Source organism: Pelodiscus sinensis, unplaced genomic scaffold (genome assembly GCF_049634645.1).
Source record: "Pelodiscus sinensis isolate JC-2024 unplaced genomic scaffold, ASM4963464v1 ctg34, whole genome shotgun sequence".
NCBI lineage: Eukaryota > Metazoa > Chordata > Testudines > Trionychidae > Pelodiscus > Pelodiscus sinensis.
Window position 1 is genome coordinate 2,356,398 of NW_027465849.1, and position 14,983 is coordinate 2,371,380.

Below are 14,983 nucleotides of genomic sequence, written 5' to 3' on the forward strand. Positions count from 1 at the left end.
GGCAGGCAGGACATTGCTGAGGGGGAAGGCAGGGAGTAGGGAGGAAGTTGCTCAGGGGGCAGGCAGGGGTTAGCTTGGGGGGCAGGCAGGAGGTAATTTGGGGGGCAGACAGGGGGTAGTTCTGGGGCCAGGCAGGGCATCACTCAGAGTAGATAGGGAGTAGCTCACAGGGCAGGTAGGGGGTTGCTTGGGGTGTAGGTAGGGATTCACTAAGGGGGTAAGCTCAAGGGGCAGGTAGGGGGTCACTCAGAGGGGCAGGAAGGGAGTAGCTCAGGGGGGCAGGTAGGTGGCAACTCAGGAGGATGTGGGGGTAGCTTGGGGGACAAATAGGGGTAGCTCGGAGTGGCAAGTGGGAATCACTCAGGGGGCAGCCAGGGGGTCGCTCGGGGGTCAGGCTGGGGATCAGTCTGGGGGCAGGCAGGGGGTCACTCGGGGGGCAGGAAAGGGGTAGCTCAGTGTTTAGGCAGAGGGTAGCTCTGGGGGCAGGCAGGGGGTCACTCGGGGCATGCAGGAGGTAGCTCAGGAAGCAGGCAGGGGGTAGGTTGGGGTGCAGGCAGGGAGTCCCTCAGAGGGTAGCTCGGGGGGCAGGTGGGGGGGTCTCTCAGGGGCCAGACATGGGGTCTCTCAGGAGTATGCAGGAGGTAACTCAGGGGGGCAGGAAGGGGGCAACTCAGGGGGAATTTGTAGGGTAGCTCGGGGGCCATTGGGGGTAGCTCTGGGGGGCTGGTGGGAGGGTAGCATGGGGGGCAGGCAGGGGGTTGCTCTGGGGTCAGGCAGGGGATAGCTCAGAGGGCAGGCAGGAGATAACTCGGGAAGCAGACAGGAAGTCACTTGGGGGGCAGATAAGGGGTGGCTCAGGACAGGCAGGGGCAGGTTGGAGGGTGTAGGCAGGGAGTCCTTCAGTGGGTAGCTCGGGGGTTAGGCAGGGGGTCTCAGGGGCCAGACTTGGGATCTCTCAGGGTATGCAGGGGGTAGCTGAGGGGGAAGTAGGGGGTACCTCTGGCCATGCAAGGGGTCTCTCAGTGGCCAGGCAGAGGATCTGTCAGGAACAGGCAGAGGGTACCTCTGGGGGACAGGTAAGGGGCAACTCAGAGGGAACCTGGGGGGTATCTCAGGGGACAAGTGGGGGTTGCTCAGGAGGGCAGCAAGGGGGTATCTCAGGGCATGCAGGAGCTAACTTGGGGGGCAGGTAGGGAGTCGCTCAGGGGCCAGGCAGGGGGTAGCTTGGGGAGCAGGCAGGCGGTTGCTTAGGGGAGTACGTAGATGGATACTCTGGGGCCAGGTAGGGAGTAGCTCATGGGGCAGGCAGGAGGTAATCCAGGGGGCAAGCAGAGGGTGGCTCGGGGGGAGGCAGAGGGTCACTCGGGGGTACCTTGAGGCATGCAGGGGGTCGCTCAGGGAGCTGGTGGGGGTAAATCAGGGGGACAGGCAGGGGGTTGTTCAGGGGTAGCAGGTGGGAGCTTGAGGCAGGCAGGGGGTTTCTCGGGGGGCAGGCAGTTGGTTGCTTAGGGGAGCCAGGAGAGGGTCTCGGGGTAGGCAGAGGGTAGCTCAGGAGATAGTCGGGGGTCACTGGGAGCTCTGCAGCAGGTAGGGGGTAGCTCAGGGGCAGGCAGGCGGTAGCTTGGGGGCTGGCAGAGGGGTCACTGGGGGCTTTGCAGCAGGCAGGGTGTTGCTGGGGCACAGAAAAGGGGTAGCTTGGGGGGCAGGAAGAGGGTAGCTCAAGGGGCCAGTGACGGTAGCTCAGGGGGAAAGGCAGGGGGTCACTCGGGGAGCAGGCAGGGAGTGTCTTGGGGCATTCAGGGAGTAGCTCAGGGGGGCAGCAGAGAGTCACTGGGGGCTCTTCAACAGGCAGGGGGTCGCTCGGGGGGCCAGTGGGAGTAGTTCAGGGGGACAGGCAGGGGGTCACTGGAGCTCTGCACCAGGCAGGGGATCTCTCAGGGGCAGGCAGGGGGTCGCTGGGGCTCTGCACCAGGCAGGGGGTCGCTGGAGCTCTGCAGCAGGCAGGGGTCGCTCGGGGGGCAGACAGGGAGTCATTCGGGGGGGCAGGCAGGGGGTCGATCGGGGGGCAGGCAGGGGGTCGCTGGGGGGCAGGCAGGGAGTCGCTCGGAGGGGCGGGCAGGGGGGTCGCTAATGGGGCGGTCAGCCCGTGGCGCTGGGTGTGCCGGGGCCCTGCTAACAGGGAAATCCCGGGGGCCACGCGCTTTGTCCAACCGGAGCTGAGCGCCGGGGGTGGCGCAACCTGCCTGGCAAGCTCCTCCAGCCCCTTGTGCCACCGCCCGGGGCACTCACAGCCCCTGCTCCCAGCCCCCTGGAGCAGCCCGGAGCAGATGGACGGGGGTGACCGGCTGCCCCCTCACTCTTGTGTCTCAAGGGGGAACACGCCCAGTTTCCCCTCCCAGCAGAGTTCAGGTTTTGTCAGCCTGCGATCAGCCCTGTGGCTCCCCCGGAGCCCCCCCCAGTTTGTTCCCCTCTCTCGGGCGCTGGGGTCAGACCCTGCTCCCAAGTTTGGCCCTACTGAGGGTCTCCCCTTCCCAGACAAACACTGAGCCTGGCCAGAGGCTGGGGGGGGGGGCAGGCCTGGAGCTTTCCTGAGCAGGGCCAGAGATCTAAGCGGCTGCCACCCGGAGATGCTCTTTCTTCCAAATCAAACCCTTTCGACGCGGCTCGTCAGTCCCTGGACTGCGGCTGATTTTCTGTTCCCTGTGAAATCTCAAGGGCTGATTTTCATCTGGCTCTGGGGGGGGAGGGTCCGAATTTCTCGCAGCACACAAATACCCTGTGCCCGCACGGAGCCTCAGTGTCCTCTGGCAGGTGTCACTAGGCGGCGCTGTCACACAACGCTTGCCACCGTCTTTCTATAGACTCGATCTGGCCCTAGGTCACAGTCCGCAAAACCACCCAGTGGAGCTGTGATTGCCCTCTTGCAGGCCTGGGGTGGATGAGAGGACTGAGTGGGGGGTGTTATCCCTCCTGTGTTGCTGGTGATCAGGGCCAGATTAAGGGAGGGGCTAGCCCGGTAGCTGCCCGGGGTGGCAACCTATGGGAGGCGCCTGATAGCAGCTGTTAGGGGCTCCGTGCACCTGGCCGTGTGGCGCCCCTTACAGCTGCACTCAGGCACCGCATGGCCAGGTGCACGGCGCCCCTGACAGCTGTTCCCGTTTGCAGCTGTAAGGTGCTCGGCACGCCGGGGGGTGGGGCCTCGCATGCGTCGTGCGCCCGCTGCCCGGGGCGCAGGAATAGCTCGAGCCGGCCCTGCTGGTGATCCCCATACCCCAGTGCTCGGAGGACACGTGTTTGCAGCCAGACTGACCCTGCTGGGGCTCATGAACACTTGAAACTTTAGGCCAGTGAGTCCAGAGACAGACTCTGAAACCACTACTTGCTTAACTATGGAGCCTCAGCTAACTTACCACGGAGCCCCTAACACTGTAACAATGGAAGAGATGCCAGTGTGGGTTACTCAGGTAACCCTTCTCCATCTCGCAACCGTGGTACAAGATCCATCGCAGGGAGGCACTTCTGTCCCCAGTGTGCTTTCGGATCTGATGCACAGGAATTGGAGCATCTCTTCCTTTGGGTGTTCCTAGATTCAACCCCTCCAGGGGAGATTCCGCTCCGGCTGGCGAATGGCTCAAGTCACTGCGCCGGGAGAGTCGAAGTGCTACACGGCCAGCAGTGGGGGACCGTCTGTGATGACGACTGGGACTTAACCGATGCTAGAGTCATGTGCAGGGAGCTGGCTGTCGTATTTGGAGATAAGGAAATAGGAAGGAAGATCAGGTATGATGGGATGGACCTAGAGCAGTGGTTCTCAACTCGTTTCAGTCTACGGACTACCAGGCCAATCAAAATATTTTCAAGGACTACTTCCTTTTTGAGACAGGATAAAAAAGAGCAGACAATGAACATTTTGGTTTGAAATTTATTTCATACTAACATAGGGTATGTCTACACTACAGCGCTAATTCGAATTAACGCATCTAGAACTAGTTCGAATTAGCGTTTTGCTAATTCGAACTAGCGCGTCTACATTAAGTGGACCCTGAAGCGGGGTTAAGGATGGCCGGAAGGGCATCAGAGGAGGACTTAGAGCGTGGAGATGCTGTATCAGGCTAGCCGAGGGCTGCGCTTAAAGGGTCCCGACCCCCACCCCGGACAGACAGTTCTCAGGGGTTCCCCGCTTGCAAAGCAGTCCTGGCTTGGAGTGCCCTGAGTGCCCACACTGGGCACATCACAGCACTCGGCCATCAGCCCGGCTGCACTTGCCGCAGGCTGCCATCTGGGGAGAGGGGGCAATTGGGGGGCTGCAGGAGAGCTTCCACCCCCAGAAGCCCACAGAGCCAGCCCAGTCCTCCCCATCGGGGGCTCGTGCCCCATTCCTCCCTCACCTCCTTCCACTTACCCTTCCCTAGCCCCTCTTCTTGATGTACAAAATAAAGATAACGTGTCTTCCAAAATGGAATCTGTCTTTATTGAACAAAACTGGGGGACAGTGGGAAAAGGAGGTGGGAGAGGGGAAGAGAGAGGCTGGGAGAGGGGAGGGCAACTAAAATGATCAGGGGTTGGGAACAGGTCCCATATGAAGAGAGGCTAAAGAGACGGGGACTTTTCAGCTTAGAAAAGAGGAGATGGAGGGGGGACAGGATAGAGGTCTCTAACAGCAGAAGTTGGGTGGAGACGGTGCATACAGAAAAGTTCTTCATTAGTTCCCATAAAGAAGGACTAGAGGACACCAAAGGAAAGGAATGGGTAGCAGGCTTCAAACTAGTAACAGAAAGTTGTTCTTCACAAAGCAAAGAGTCAACCTGTGGAACTCCTTGCTGCAGGAGGCTGTGAAGGCTAGAACTGGAACAGAGTTTAAAGGGAAGTGAGATCAAGTCATGGAGGTTGGGTCCATGGAGTGGTATTAGCCAGGGGGTAGGAGTGGTGTCCCTGCTCAAGGTTTGTGGAAGGCTGGAGAGGGATGGCACGAGACAAATGGCTTGGTCACTGTCTTCGGTCCATCCCCTCCAGGGTCCCTAGGGGAGGGGTTTGTGTCTCCCCATCTCACTCCTCTCTGTGTGTAAATGCAGAGCTCCATGTGCCCAGACCCTCCATCTCCATCAGCCACAGCGGGGTGGTCGCTGTGGGGGAAGCCGTCACCATCCGCTGTCAGTGTTGGTGCCGGGGCAGGAAAGAGCCAAAGTCCTGGGAGAAATCAGGCCCCATGTTCAGCTGTGAGTCCGAGTCCCACGGACACAATCGCCCCAGGGCAGTGGTGGATTCTCCACATGTCAATGGGTCTAGTGCAGGCCAGAGGCCTTGCTGGGATGCGTTAGGGCAAAACCCAGGGCTGGGGCCAGACGGGAGCCCGTGAGAGGCAGCGGGGCTAGTGGGAGGCTCTAACTCTTGCTTCTGGCCAGGAAGTCCAGTGCTGGGTGACACCAAGGCCATGTCTACAGTGCAGGCATTTTGCTCAAGAACAGCTGTTCTTGTGGAAAAACTTGTGGCACGTCTACACTGTACGTGAATTCTTGTGCAAGTAAATTTGCAGTAAAGCGTCAGAAAAGAGGGCTTCTTGCACAAGAGTTATTCCTCTCCCCACGAGGAATAAACCCCTTTGGTGCAAGAGCTGTTGTGCAAGAAGGCAGCATGGACGGGCACCAGGGGCTTCGTGAGCAAGACAGTTTTATGGCTAAAATGGCCATCAGAGCTTTCTTGCGCAAGAGAGCGTTCACACTGCCATGGACGCTCTTGTGCAAAAGCACATGGCAGGGTGGAGGAGCTCTTGCACGAGACCTTTTGCACAAGAACTCCTGCATGAAACAGTTCTCGTGCAAGAAGTCTGCAGTGTAGGGCAGGGAGCAGCCTATGGGGCTACTGGAGCTGCTGGCTGCAGGATGCCCAGTCAGGGAGTGGGGGGGACCCCTAGGAATGGCTCCAACTTCCCATGGGGGTGGTCAGAGGCAGGACATTTGCCTGTCAGGGTGAGGTGGGGGGGCAGTGACCTCACAGTGGCTTTGGGCAGCCCTCAGCATATAAGGCAAAGGGCAGGTGGGGAGGTGGTGACCTCACAGAGGGACCCACATCTCAGGCTGATAAAAGGGGGGGTGGCGGGCCCAGGGGACTTTGGAGACCCCCGGTTGCTTTAGCTCTGGTGCGTCTCCTCCTCACGGTTCCTTTGTGCTCTGTGAGTTCTACATCCCGACAGCTTTGTGCAGAAGGTAAGAGCCCCCAGGGGTTTGGATCCCGCCCGGGGCCGGCTGGGTTCCTCCATCCCGCCCACATTTCTGCTCTGTTCTTGCCTCTTCTGCGCCCTTCCCCTGCTGCCCCCCCCCCCCAGCTTGTGACCCAACAGACTAGCTGAGGGATGGGGTGAGATTTGCAGGAGCCGTGGGGCGGGGGATGCAGCCCCCATTGTGGGGACTAGGGAGGTGGGGCTGGAACAGGTCTATGCCAGTGTCTTTGGGAAGAAAGCTCCACCCCCCATAGCTTAGACTCTCCCCTGATTGGCTGAGCAGGGGCTGTTGATGGGCAGGAGACTCAGGTCCTTGCAGTGCCTGTGCAAGACGGAGCCGATAATCAAGGGGCCATTTGGGGGCTGGGGGCAGTCGCTCTGGGGAGTGGGAACCCCTGGATTTCGCTCTTCAGGCTGCGCCCCAAGCTCCCCTTTGCTCCCCTCATTTGCAGCATGGCCAAACGCGTCAGGCTGTGGTTCAAGAACGCCCTGAAGATGGCCCCAGGGCCGGTGGGGAGCAGCTCCTCCGTCCCCGCGGGCAGGGAAGCTGAATCCCACCAGCTCGGGGCGACACGCCCACCGGCCAGGCCCACCCGGACCTGGCTCCAGGGGCGGCTGGGAAGGCGGGACCCAGCCCAGCGGGGCAGCCGGGTAGGGCGGCTCTGGGGCCTCCTCCTCTGTGGAGAGAAACACCTGCCCCGGGAGCCCAGCCCCCATTACCACCAGGGGGCATCGCCCTGCCCGGCCCCCGGGGACCTGCCAGTCTCCGGAAGCCCCCAGCCCGTCGCTCCCCGCACCAGCCCCTGCAGCTGTGGGTCCAGCTCAGTCAGCAGCAGCGCCTGGGCCTCCAGCTGCAGCCGGGCCACCTCCTGCAGCCGCTCAGACCCAGGTGAGGGGCCGTGAACACGCTGGGCCCAGGGGCTCACCCAGTACTCGGGGGGGGGTCGGGGAGGGGCAGCCCCAGTGTCTGCCCTGCAGCCAGGGCAATGGATGGGGGCGGGGGCTGCTGCTGCTTGGCTCTCTTGTTCCTGGTGGGGGCTCTGCTGAGGGCGTTGGCAGATGTGAGGGTGGAAGGGGGATGGGTCCCTGCGAGGGGCATGTGGGGCCCAACCGAAACCCCCTGGGACCCTGACATGGGGGGCGCGTGACCCCTGCTGGCCGCTGGAGTCACCCTGGTCCCTTCCCTCCCGCACAGAGTCCCCCTGCGCCTCACCGGAGCGCTGCCGGGAGCGGGTGGACTCCTGGGTGGAGGACGTGTCCGTTTATGACATTGAAGAGCAGCTCCACACCCGGGACACGGTAGGAACCTTCTCCACACGGGGGGGACCCGAGTGTGTCCGGCCCCTTCCCAGCACGTCCCCCCCCGGGAGGGGCTTGTCCCTGGGGATCCCCATGAGGCTCCTTCTCCTGCATGACATAGGCCCCCCAAGCTGGGGTCTCTTGTCATGCAGCAGCTGGGCCCCCCACAAGCCTGGGGCAGCAGTTGGGGGGGGGAGTGTGGGTGCTTGGACAACCAGCAGCTCCCACCTCCACTCCTGGGAGACCTGAGCCCTGCCGTTGTCCGGGGGGGGCAGGCCCCAGGCTCACAGACTCTCTCTGGGGTGCAGAGCCCAGCCGCCCTCCAGCGGTTCCTCCTGGCCATCTCCACCGCCTGCCTCGCCGCCCTCCAAAGGGGCGAGGGGACCCTGGCGATGCGCTGCAGCAGGGACACCGTGGTGGCCAGGATCGTGGTGAGCGAGTTGCAGTGGCCGGGAGGAGGGGAGGGGATACGAGGGGTGGACAGGGGTCTGCCTGGGCAATGGGTGCAGGTGGGGGACCTGGAAATGGGATGGGTGGGGGCCAGGAGTGCTGGAGGGGGAGGTGGACATGGGGAGGGTGGGTGGGGTTGGTGGAGGAGGGAGGGACAGAGAAATGGGGCAGGTCTGGGGTGCTGGACAGGAAGGGGGATTCGGGACAGGGAGGGGTCTCCCCGGGCCATGGGGGGGGGGGCTGGAAGGCAGCAGAGCGGGCTGCTGGGGATGCGCCTGGGGAGCAGGGATGAGGAGATTCAGAGGCTGGTCACCAGGGCAGTGAGGGGCAGGAGACGGCCTGGGGACAGGGATTGAGCTGGTCCCGGTTTGGAAGGGGGGTGCTGGGAGGGGCCCTGTGCCGGGCAGGGGGGCTACAGGGCAGCGGGAGGCAGTGGGGTTGGATCCTGCTGGGTGGGGGCGCTGGCCACGTGAGCGTCTCTTGGGGGCCCCAGCCTCACACGCCCCTTTGTCTCCTTGGGTCTCCCAGGAGATCATGGAGGCCTCCCCCCCACCGCTGGTCTTGGCCAATTGCCTCAGCGTCGCCTGCAGCCTCAGGTACCGACCCCCCGACCCTCCCCCCCAAGAGCAGATCCCCTGACCAGGGAGTGGGAAAGTCTCTGTCTCCTGCTGCTGACTTAACAGTCTCTGCCCCTCTCTCCTGCCAGCACCCTGAAGCCTCCCCTGCCAGCTCAGCTCCTGAGCCCCCTGCTGAGGGCGGCCGTGGGACAGACAGTGTCTGGGGACTGGCAGCAGCATCCCACCCACAATCAGGTACGTCCCCTCCCTGCCCCCCCTCCCAGCCAGGAGCAGGAGCAGCCTCTGGTGGCCTGGATCCCCCAACCCCAGCCCCCCCTCTGACCCAGGGCTCCCCCTTGTCTTGCAGGAGTTCAGCCGGGGCCTTGCTGACATCCTCGATGTCCTATTGGGCAATCTCCTCGCCGAGTCCCCAGACACCACCCGGCTCCAGCTGATTCTGGAGGTGAGCCCCGTGGGGGGGACGGGGCCATTGTCCCTGCTTCCCCGGGGGGCAGAGAGAGGAGCTGTGTCAGTGGCTGGGTGGGGGGCACAGTCTGAGAGGCGCCCCAGGCTCTGCCCAGAACCGGCGCCTCCCTACAGGTCCTGACCTGCCTCTTTCCCCCACAGCACCTGAGCCCGTGGCTGGAGTCCCGCCTGCCCCAGGAGCGAGCCAGGGCCCTTGGCAGCACCACGGCCCTGCTGCGAGTCGCCACCACCCTCCCGGGGTTTGACGTAAGTGACCTCGGAGCCGGGGGGTCTGGGGCTGCAGGGCGCGGGGCTGGGAGCGTCCCCGGGAGGCAGAGGCACGGCGGGGAATGGGTCGAGAGTGATCCGCATTCCCCTTTCCCCGGGGAGGGGCGACCCTGGGCCCAGGGGGCGGCCGTTTGCGTGGGACAGGATGCTGAGGTACTCCCCCTCTTCTCTCTCCCCTCAGAACTCAGCCGACTGGCCGAGGATGGGTCACCACGTGGCCCAGCTGGGCCTTTTCATTTCGGACCCTTCTGAGGACGTCAGCCGGCTGGCCCGGGAGGGGGTGCACTGCCTGTACCGACTAGTCCTGCACCACAGGGGTAAGTAACCCAGCCGGGACCTGGCGGGGGGAGGGAACCCAGCCCTTTTCCCCCAGACTGGCCCAAGGGGGGATGCGTCCCTCTGTGTTCCCGTCCTCCTGCCCCCTGTGCCCCTCCATTTACTGCAGGGGCCCGTGGGAGGGGAAGGGCTCAGACCTGCCAGCAGAATGACCCTGTTGTGTCTCTTCCAGGCCTCAACATCCACCAGGCAGAGGACCTGTGGTGCAGGCACTGGTACAAGGAGAGGTGGGTCCTGGCTCACAGCAACACAGTGAGGGTGGGAGAGGTAAGGACGCGCTGCCAGGGCAGGGCAGGGCTCGGGGGTGGGGCTGGCTGGGGCCCTCGTGCGGGTAGGACGCGGGGTGGGAAGTGGGGAGTGAGTCGCTGATCGAATGGTCGATGCATTTTCCCTCGACTATTCGAGCCGTGGACAGGGCGGTGCTGCCCCTTTGTGACGCTGTCCCGGCGTTTCAAAGGGGCGGCTCTTCCTAGGGGCAGTGACACACGGAGCCCGGATCTCCCGTTGGAGGGGAACCAGGGCGGGACGGGGGGGCAACACTTTTTGAATGAGGCCGCTCCAAGATGTTGGCCAGTGGCCTAGGGCTGCTCTGTTGTGCGGAGGGGGGTGAGGTCTGGGAGGGTCTTGGGGGCAGGAGGAAGGGGTGACCTGGGGCAGGGGTTTGGGGTGCCGGGTGAGGAAAGCGTCTGGGTGCAGGGTCTGGAAGGGAGTTTGGGGAAGGAGGAAGCTGTTTTAGCCCCAGGAGTTGGGGCCGGGCTCTGGGCCGTCAGCTGAAACCTCCTGTGCTCTTGATTTCAGGTCTTTGGGCAGCTCTTCACACCAGAGCAGGAGAACTGCTTCTTGGAGACGGCTCTGCACGCTGCCCACTCCCCCCTATGGCGCCCCAGCAAGGCCGGGCTGGTCCTGGCCCACGCCCTGCAGGGGCAGGCCCATCAGCTCCTGGGATACATGGTGAGCAGCGGGAGCAAATGCAGGAGAATGGGGCAGGGGCAGGGTCTCCTTCCCATCCCCTCAGGGAGTCCCCCCCGCCCCTTTCCTCAGGCTGCCCCCACCCCACGTCCTACCCGCACGGTTGGGGGAGAAACCGTGTCCTAGGAGGCGGGAGGGGGCAGAGGTGTCAGGAGCCCTGGGGGGGTCAGGAGCTCACCCTATGGGCTGCAGGCCTGACAGGCGTGACCAGAGAGCAGAACAAGTCTCAGCGCAGGGGGGAGGGGGGTGGAAATCCCGGGGGGCCCAGTACCCCTGAGTCCTTGGGGGATGAACCGCTGACGGATTCTGCTTCCCTTGCAGCAGGAAGACAGCCAGTGAGGGCACCACGAGCTGAGGAGCCAGCAGCTGCGTCCCCCTCTCCCCAACCCTCCTAATTGTATAGAACTGGATTTAAACTCTGATTAAACAACATTTGAAAAAACATTTGGATCAGGCTTGGTCAATAATTTTTAATGGGGGGGGGCATTTTGGCAACTGATCAAGGGCCATGTTTCTACTGAGGGGTTTGGGGTCTGGGGCGGGGTGGTTGGGTGCAGAAGGGAGTTTAGGGTAGGAGCCTGGGTGCAGGGAGGGGGGGTAAGATCTGGTGCAGTGGATAGGGGTGCAGGGTCCAGGAGGGGGCATGGGTGCAGGAGCGGAGTCTGGCCTGAGGGAGGGGCTCTAGGGGGGCGCAGGGTCTGGGAGGGAGCTGTGACCTGGGTGAAGGGGGAGCAGAGGGTTTGGGGAAGGGGGTACTGGTGTGTGACGTAGTGGGGGTACCTTGCTAGGGCTGTGGCGACCTTGCTAGGGCTGTGGGCGACCTCTCCTGTCTGTAGCAAGACCCAGCAGGGAAAGGGGGAGTCATTATGCAAAGGTGGCTCCAAACTGGTCTGACCAGCCACCCCCCATGGGGAGAAACAAAGGAAGGTGGAAGTCTGCCCTGGCTGGGGGGCAGGGCTGGAGGAGAGTTAGTTAGTTTGTGTCTGGGAGCATGGAGGAAGCAGCCTCAGCTACAGGCTGGGGGGTTTAGAAGCCGAGACCCCCTTCCCTATATCAAGGGGGGCTGAGGCATCCTAGGCCTGCCCTGTAGCCTGATGACATCTGTGCTGTGCTGTATACTGGAGAAGCAATAAACCACCTCTATTCTACTGGCTGGTGGAGTCTGTTCGTGCCATTACGGGGGTGCAGGAGGCGGGAGACCCCAACGCGTCGTCACAGGGTGCCAGAGAGGAGTCTGGCCTGGGGGAATGGTGTCGGGGGGAGTGCAGGGTCAGGGAAGGAGCTGTGACCTGGGGAAAGGGGGACGCAGGTTCAGGTGGTCGCCTGGGACAGGCAGTGGGGGAGGGGATGTGGGTGCCGGGGCAGGCTCTGGCTGGGGGGCGCCTACCTAGGCAGCTGCGTATGGGGGAGCTCAACTGTCACCTGAGGGGATGGAGGAGAGGAATTTTCAGTGTATTCTAAACACCTTACCCATAAAATTATCCTTGAATCCTAAAAATAGATTTGGAATGACACTAAACTAAGTCTGACCAATGACAAGATAGGTCAAACCAGATCACCCTCCGCTACGTAATACTCCCATTGAAAGGCCGAACATAAATGTTTTTTTTCTCCTGATGTTTTGGGGCCTAAATCATGGCAAAAATATGTTTGATTTTTAAAGAAACAAGATGGATCCATTTGTTTAGATTGAATAAGTCATCACTGAATGTAACAGAAATTATTCTGAAGCCTTATTTACTCTTTTATTCTGCTATGCCTAAAGCTGGAAGGAGATGTTAATTTCTAGCCAATGAAACTGGAGTGGTTCTCACTCTGCTGGCAACGTCTTTGAAGCACGTGTACTGGAGGGCAAAGCCAAGGCTTGAAGTAGAGGCTTTATTAACAAACAGTGCTTTCAATTTTTCATTGGTGGATGACCTTATGCCTAGCAGTGCATACAGACATAAGTAATTACTCCATTGCACTCACCCACTGTGTCCTATTGCTTAATTAATGGACTCTATGCCTCCAAAAGTAACTTCAAGTTACTTGGCATTTTTAATAAGGGTAGGTAGCAATGTATCCCCACACTTGGGAGTGCAGTCCCTACCGGAAGCTCCAGCATACAAGCTCCCTTTCCCTTCTAAAGCCAGGCGTGCTTCATAGGCATGTGCACCTGGGCAAAGTGGGCCTGGGCCTGGTCTGCTTTGAACTGCTCTGGTATTACAAAGTAGATGGAAAGCTGCCTTAGCTACCAAGTGACCAGTCTGTGTGGCTGGGAGAAAAGGTTGTGACCACAGTAATGCTGAACATCCCATATGGGTTAGCCTAGATGGAGCTCTCAGAATCAGTCTCCTGTAAGGGGCGTAGGGGATTTTTTGTAAATCTAGTAAGAACTTTTTCCAGTGCCTCAGAGAGTAGCCATGTTACTCTGCATCTGCAAAAACAGCAAGGAGTCCTGTGGCACCTTAGGCCTGGTCTACATTAAGGGATAAGTTTGAATTATGATACCGAACTTCAGCCACATTAATTACGAAGCTTAAGTTGAAATAGCTTGAATTTTGGCACTCTCTACACTGCGGAAAGTCAAAGGTAGCACTCTCTCCCTTCGACTTTCCTTACTCCTTGTAGAAGCAGGACAACTGGCATCAACAGGAGAGCCCACTCTGTTCGAATTAATGTCTCCACTAGACATGCTCATTTGAACCCCAGAAGATCAACTGTGACTGCATTGATTTTACCTGTAGTGTAGCTATGACCTTAGGGTATGTCTACACTAGCCCCCTAGTTTGAACTAGGGAGGCTAATGTAGGCATTCAAAGTTGCAAATGAAGCCCGGGATTTAAATATCCCGGGCTTCATTTGCATCTTCCCGGGCTCCGCCATTTTTAAATGTCCCTTAGTCTGAACTCCGTGCCCGCAGCTACACACGGCACGGAGTAGGTAGTTCGAATTAGGATCTCTAATTCGAACTACCGGTACACCTCGTTCCATGGGGAGTAACAGTAGTTCAAATTAGAGATCCTAATTCGAACTACCTACTCCGTGCCGTGTGTAGCCACGGGTATGGAGTTCAGACTAAGGGACATATAAATATGGCGGCACCCCGGAAGATGCAAATGAAGCCAGGGATATTTAAATCCTGGGCTTCATTTGCAACTTCGAATGCCTACATTAGCCTCCCTAGTTCGAAGTAGGGGGCTAATGTAGACATACCCTTAGAGATTACCAGAGCTACATCTACATTGCACACTTATTTTGGAATAAGCTATTCTGGAATTTATTTTCCACAATAGCTTATTTCAAAATAGAGCATCCACACTGATTGGATGCTAACTCACATTTAAGGACACCCGGAACCACTTCAAGCAGGGCATCAGGATGCAGTTATTTCTGGGAGCTGCTGCCTGAGGCTGTCTGAGATGCGTGCTTAAAGGGACCACCCCCCACCCCCGTACAGACATTTCTCAGGTTCTTCTCTTGTTTGCCTACCTCTCTGAAGGACAGCAAAGCATTTTCACTGTGAGCTTTGTTTGCCCTGTGACTGGATACCACAGCACTCTCTGCTATGGAGCTGGAGCTGCCTCTGGGCAGGCTACAGCCCCTATCTGCTGTGCTTCAGTTTCTACTGCCTTCCAGGCCCTGTAGGGACATGACCTGCAGCTGTTTGAGAAGATCTCACCGTGTGTGTGAGAATGCAGCTCTTCTAGCTGCACCCCACTGTGCACCGCTGCTTTTGGTGGCTGGACACCAGTTCCAACTGGTGGGACCAGCTCGTCACGGAGCAGTGGCTCCAGAATTTCTGCATGAGGAAGAAAACCGTTCTGGAGTTGTGTGCCTGTATCACCCCTGCCCTCATGATGGGACACCCAGATGAGACCCGCCATCCTACTGGAGAAGTGGGTCCCCATCGCATGGGAGGAGGGGCAGGACCAGGAACTGCGACTGGGGCAGGAGCAGCAGCAGGATTGGAAGCTGGCTCTGGGTGGGTGAGGACAGCCTGCACAGTTGCGCACATGTTGCATCCCTGCTGCCGCAACTCCGTCCATGCAGTCTCTCTCTGCCACTGTGTGTCCTTCTGGACCGGCAGCTTGCAGAATGCAGTGCAGATTTTCATAATAGGGGCAGGAATGGGTTTCTGTCCCAGAGCGAGAGTTGCGCTCCCTTGCCATGGCATAGGCCTGAAGGAGTTCTTTAACTTTCATCCGGACCTGCTCCTGGGTCTGGATGCATCCCTTGATGGCCAGGCTATTGGCCATGTAGCTGCATATGTTGACGTTGCCCCATCTGGAGCGCAGATCCTGGAGGATTTCTTCCTTGCCCCATACCTCAACAAGGGCCAGGATCTCTGCCCCAGACCAGGATGGCACACGCCTCTTTTGCGGCCTGGCAGATTCCTGTGAGCCGTCGGATTGCTCCC

General features: G+C 60.0%; 1 long non-coding RNA gene across 1 annotated transcript; it reads left to right on the forward strand.

Moving 5' to 3' along the window:
• The first annotated feature begins 7,181 nt into the window (after positions 1-7,181).
• LOC142823859 (uncharacterized) lies at positions 7,182-9,585 on the forward strand. Its single transcript, XR_012898944.1, has 4 exons — positions 7,182-7,516; positions 7,825-7,947; positions 8,495-9,255; positions 9,458-9,585. It is a non-coding gene; the product is annotated as an uncharacterized LOC142823859 (long non-coding RNA).
• The last annotated feature ends 5,398 nt before the right edge of the window (positions 9,586-14,983 follow it).